A 6000-nucleotide genomic window follows, 5' to 3' on the forward strand; every position below is an offset into this window, starting at 1 on the left:
CTTAATTTTTTTTCTTTTTTACTTCTGTTTCCCATCTTCCTTCTTTTGACTTTCTCCCCTCATAATCATGTCATCCCTTCTTTTCTTATATTTATGTAACACAAATGATAGACTGTTTCTAATAAAAGCAGCAAAGAGAAAATATAGACAAATACAGCCTTAGGTAAACTATCTACGGTACCAGGGTACAGCTGTCTAGGGAGAGTATTGAAAAATATGCAATGAAAAAATTAATTGGGGAGTTCCCGTCATGGCACAGCAGAAATGAATCTGACTAGGAACCATGAGGTTGTGGGTTCAATCTCTGGCCTCGCTCAGTGGGCTAAGGATCTGGTGTTGCCGTGAGCTATGGTGTAGGTTGCAGACGTGGCTCAATCTGGTGTTGCTGTGGCTCTGGTGTAGGCCAGCAGGTCCAGCTCCAATTAGACCCCTAGCCAGGGAACCTCCATATGCCGCGGGTGTGGCCCTAAAAAAGGACAAAAGACAAAAAAAAAATTTAATTAGATCGACAATGCATGTAATGATGCTTGAGATGAAAGGAAGTTGGGAAGAGTATATATAGCTTTTCCCAAAGGAAAGGTATACCAAATATCCCTGGGAAATATCCCAAAAGGAATGTGGCTGTGACATTTTGATTGATTATAAGAAATAGGCATTTAATTTTCATCTTGGTCCTGGCACAAGACTCCCCAAATCCTTGGAATTTCCTCTAATGAGAGAGATAGAGGTCTTTTATTATGTTAATGAGTTAACTTGGAAAGCACTACCTAGAGCCAACCACGTGATCTTCGGGTTGAAACTTTCAGTCTCAGCAACCTACCCTCCCCAAGCCTCCTGGGAGAAGGGAGGGGCTGGAGATTGGGTTCAATCACCAGTTGGGTGCAGTAGCCAATTACTTAATCAATCATTCCTTTGTAGTGAGGCCTCCATAAAAACCCAAAGGTATAAAATTTGGAGTACTTCCACCTTGGCGAACATATGGAGATTCCCGAAGAGTGGTGGTGTGGGAGCAGGCTTGAAAGCTTAGCATCCCTTTCCCTGTATTTTGCCCTATGCATCTCTTCCATCTGGCTGTTCCTAAGTTATATCCTTTTGTAATAAACTGGTAAGCCAGTAAGTAATATTTTTCTGTGAATTCTATGAGTCTATCTAGCAAGCCGATCAAACCCAAGGAGATCATTAGACCCTTTCTCCAATCCATAGCCAATTGATCGGAAGCAATGGTGACAGCCTTGGTTTGCAATTGGCATCTTAAAGTGGTGGTAGTGGAAAGCAATCTTGTAGGACTGAGTCCTTAACCCATGAGATCTGATGCTCTTTCTGGATAGATAGTGTCAAAATTGAATTGAATTGTAGGACACTCATCTGGTATCAGAAAATTTCTTGGTGTGGGAAAAAAAAACCCCACATCAGAATTAGGTGTAGAATCTTACAGGCACGCTCAGCCTTTGAGAAAGTTCTAAGTAAATAGTCAAAAACCCTGCTTTGGAAAAGCTATGAAAACATACTACTACAAGCTTTAGGTGGCCTGTTTCTGATTTCCTATGCTTGTAGAAACTTCCATTACATCCAAAATTGAGAGAGTTGAAAAAATATCGTAATTTAATCACCCCATGAGTATTGACATGTGCCAAGGTTCCTCTTAGCACAAAGTAATTCGATCTTGGTAAAAGTTCCTTAAGTTGAAGTGTGGCAGCTTAACTAACTGCCTTGTGAGGTCTACCAACAATAAGGCGCTGACTCCAGGCAGGTAGGCCTTGCCCAGTTAAGGATGTTGAAGAAGTCTGTCTACTACTACTTGCCTTTTTTTGTTGCTAAGCTATGTCACCGAGCTGGGCTTCGATTCAATACCACTCTATCCCAGCAGGCATATCTATCTTACAGAAAAAGACTATTCCCAACTCATACCATCCTACCTCAACCAATCAGATATGAAGGCAGAAGGCATGATCAAAAAAGAAAAGAAGACAGTTCTAAATAACCCTCTACAGAATCCAACTTTGGGTTTCATATGGCAATCTAAGAAAACAGAGCATTTTGTATGAAAGGACAGCACATGATCGCAAAAGTTCTGCTGAAGCTGTTGAACTTCCGTTAGTTCAACTAATTCCAGAATGACTGTCAAACCTTCTTAGAGTGGTGCCAACATTTCAATACTCACCTGTGTGTGAGGAAAGTCAGACATACATACAGTGTTTGACTTGCTGAAACCTAATCCTTGATAGTCGAAAAATACTCTGTTGGCAAGAAACCAGAATTTTTGAGATTAGATTATAAAGTGGCCATATAATTTATTCGCTAAACCTGACACTTTTAAGAATGAAAGAAAAAAATAATCATGCCAGGGCAACAGGAACAAACAGAGGCTGTCCTAGGCAAACAAGCGAGTATTGTCACCCTAATTATAAACTGCATATTGTGTGAACATACTCAGTATTTCGCAAGTAGAGGAAAAAGGAGTTCTGGAGAGTTTCTCTCTGCATCTACTTTCTCCATTTTCCTTCCTCATTTCCCCAGTTTCCTAACATCCCCTTCAATATCCCCAGCTACTTTCTTTCATTCTTTTCCACTAGAACGTGAGCTGAATTCGACATAAAAAAAACAACTAATTTCACACATACATCAACTTCAGAGGCTAGCTATGCTTAGCAGCAAACAGGTGTGGTTTTGGGGGAGCTCCAGAATGGCTATCAGTATGGCTGCTGTAGAGATACTCCACTTATGTAAAAGCTAAGTCTGTATTTCATCTTTTCCTTTAGAGAAGGAACAGTATGCCCCCCTTTCTGGTGTGTAAAAAAATCAACAATGTTAGAATGTTAATTAGAAATTGAAGTTTGAGAGTTCCCTGGCGGCCTAGTGATTAAGATTTGGTGCTTTTGCTGCTGTGGCCTGAGTTCCATCCCTGATCTGGGAACTGAGATCCCACATCAAGCCACTACATTGTTATGGCCAAAAAAAAAGTTTTATGCAGAGTTGATCATAGATCACTAAAATCCTCTTGATTTTTTTTTTTTTTCTTTTTTGGCTGCAGCTGCATATGGAAGTTCCCGGGCCAGGGATTGAACCCGTACCACAACAGTGACCCAGGCCGCTGCAGTGACAACACCAGATCCTTAACCTGCCATGCCACAAGGGAATTCCATTTTTTAAAACTGAGCTATAAATGATACCTAACATTGTGTATTTTTTTTTTTTTTGTCTTTTTTTTGCTATTTCTTTGGGCTGCTCCCGCAGCATATGGAGGTTCCCAGGCTAGGGGTCGAATCGCTAACATTGTGTATGTTTAAGGTGCACAACATGTTGATTTGATGCATTTATAGACTGCAGTGTGATATCACTGGGTTGGTAGCAAACACGGCTATCGTGTCCCATAATTATCATGTCTTTTTTTGTGGTGAAAGTACTCTTGATTCTGTCCAAATGGCACTCACATGGCTTTTCATAATCTCCCGCAAGCAAAGAGAGAACAAGGCTGCCTTATTCATAAATCTGTGTATCTGTGCTAAATGCTTTAAAAGGCACACACCCCACAAGTCACAAGACATGAGCATGTCTTCATAAGGTTACAGGCAGAGGTAAACCTATGATGGCCAGCCCAGTGCCCTCTGGGGACCTCAAGAAAATGTCAGCAACTTCACATCTAAAAGAAAGGTCAGAAGGAGGGCAAGATATGGAAGGAAGACAGAATCTCAAACAACTTCTTAAAACTGACTTGTAACGTGGGAAACAGGATGTCCTTCCTTATAAATTGGACAAATACTTGTTCTCAAGTTCCTGGTATGAATGGGGTCTGGGAAGGAAATCATCTTCAAGCAGAGTATCTGCATTTGTCCGGGCACATGGGAATCATTTTCAGATGAAAGAGGGAGTGCTCTTTTGAGAAACACTCTAATGTCTCAATCCTGACTTCAAGAATAGCCAAGAGTAAGCAGAACTTACCATGAGTCAGGGACTGTTCTGAATACTTTTCACACGTTGTCTCAGGAAAAACCTGGGCCTGGTGGTGTTGTACTGGTCTGAATCTGAGTCCTGGTTCTGTCACTCTAGAGCCATATGGTTCATAGGAAGAAGGTTCTTGGACCCCGGTATGAAGTTTTTTCAAATGTAAAATACTCTTAGGGTTATAGAAATAGATGACCTCAGGTATGGACAAGCACCAGCAGGGTGCTGGCACGTAATGCTCCTCCTGTGTCGGTTACCCCGTGAGCCTTCAGACGACCCAAATTAGTGCTAGGAGAACACTGTCTGAAGGCCAGTGAGTAATTAGCTGTTCTGCTATCACATGCTATGGGACAGTCACGTGACTGCCCAGTAACTTTAAGAAGTGTGCCTCTTTCTACTTGGGAAACACACACGCACACGCACATCCATGATCTGTGTTCTGCAAACATGGAGAAGTTTGGAAGCAAAGAGCCTGGTAGGATTCATCAAAGCCCAAGGAGACAGTACAAGAATGGCAAAGACTTAATATTGATTATGATGATGATGAAGGTTTTTTTTGTTTGTTGGTATGTTTTTTAGGCCTGCATCTGAGGCATATGGAAGTTTCCAGGCTAGGGGCGAATCCGAGCTGCAGCTGCTGGCCTGTGCCACAGCCATAGCAATGTGGGATCCAAGCCATGTCTGCGACCTACACCACAGCTCACAGCAACTCTGGATCTTTTAACCCACTGAGGGAGGACAGAGATTGAACCCGCCTCCTCATGGATACTATTCTGGTTTGTTACTGCTGAGCCACGGCAGGAACTCCGGTGATGAAGTTAATTTGCATTTCCTTTCAGCATCCTGAGATTTAAGATTTTATTTTCCCAGAAGGTCATTCACAGAGAGGTAGCAAAATGCACAACATCAGAAACATTTATTTCTTATGAATTGATACATATTGAAAGGGTGACCCTTACAGTGGTTTCCTTTTGTCAATTATGATATTTGTATCTCTTTCCATACAATTATCAGTAAAGAGTGTAGATGGTTTATGCTGATAATTCTTTTTTTTTTAGTGCTGATAATTCTCGATACTAAAAGACTTGCTAATTAAAATAGTCAACAACCTAGGAGTTCCTGTCATGGCTCAGCAGTAACAAACCTGACTAGTATCCCTAAGGATGCAGGTTCAATCCCTAGCCTTGCTCAGTGGGTTAAGGGTCTGGCATTGCTGTGAGCTATGGTGTAGGTCACAGACTCATTCAGATTCCACATTGCTGTGGCTCTGGCATAGGATGGCAGCTGCAGCTGCGATTCGACCTCTAGCCTGGGAACTGCCATATGCTGCATGTGCAGCCCTAAAAAGACACACACACACACACACACACACACAAATAGTCAACAACCACAAACCACTTTGGGAGTGAGGCTGATCCCTACAATTAATTTCATTTTGCAAGTGAAGGGAGAAATGTGGGCCCAGAAAGAAACAACACAACGTAGCCAAAGCCACAGCTAGTCGAGGCCAAGGATAAAGCCCAGAATTCAGTGAACCTGAATCTCAAATCACAAAGCCTTATTCAATCAGCCTTTGTTAACCCTTAACATGTTTATGGTTCTTTTCTGTGGTTGTGTTTATGGGATTCAGAAGTGGACTTTGTTGTTCTTGTTTCTTGATATATATAATTAAGAAGTCAAACAAATTCTATTTAACTGGTCCTGCCACACATACACCTACTGAGAAAATTCTTTTCCAAAAAATGACCTATCAATGGAAGATAATATGAGAAAAAGAGTGTATATATATATATATATACTGTACAGCAGAAATTGACAGAATATTGTAAATCAACTATAATAATAATACAATAAAATAAATAATGACCTACTAATAAGTACTTTTAGATAATCAAAGGATATGTGCATCAAAAGTAAATGATCCTGGAGTTCCCATCATGGCTCAGTGGTTAGCAAATCTGACTAAGAACCATGAGGTTGAGGGTTCGATCCCTGGCCTTGCTCAGTGGGTTAAGGACTCGGTGTTGCTGTGAGCTGTGGTGTAGGTTGCAGACTCGG

This window comes from Sus scrofa, chromosome 1, assembly GCF_054392235.1.
Source record: "Sus scrofa isolate SSC_HxYL_T2T_F1_AM1 chromosome 1, Sscrofa_HxYL_maternal_Yorkshire_Landrace_v2.0, whole genome shotgun sequence".
Lineage (NCBI taxonomy): Eukaryota > Metazoa > Chordata > Mammalia > Artiodactyla > Suidae > Sus > Sus scrofa.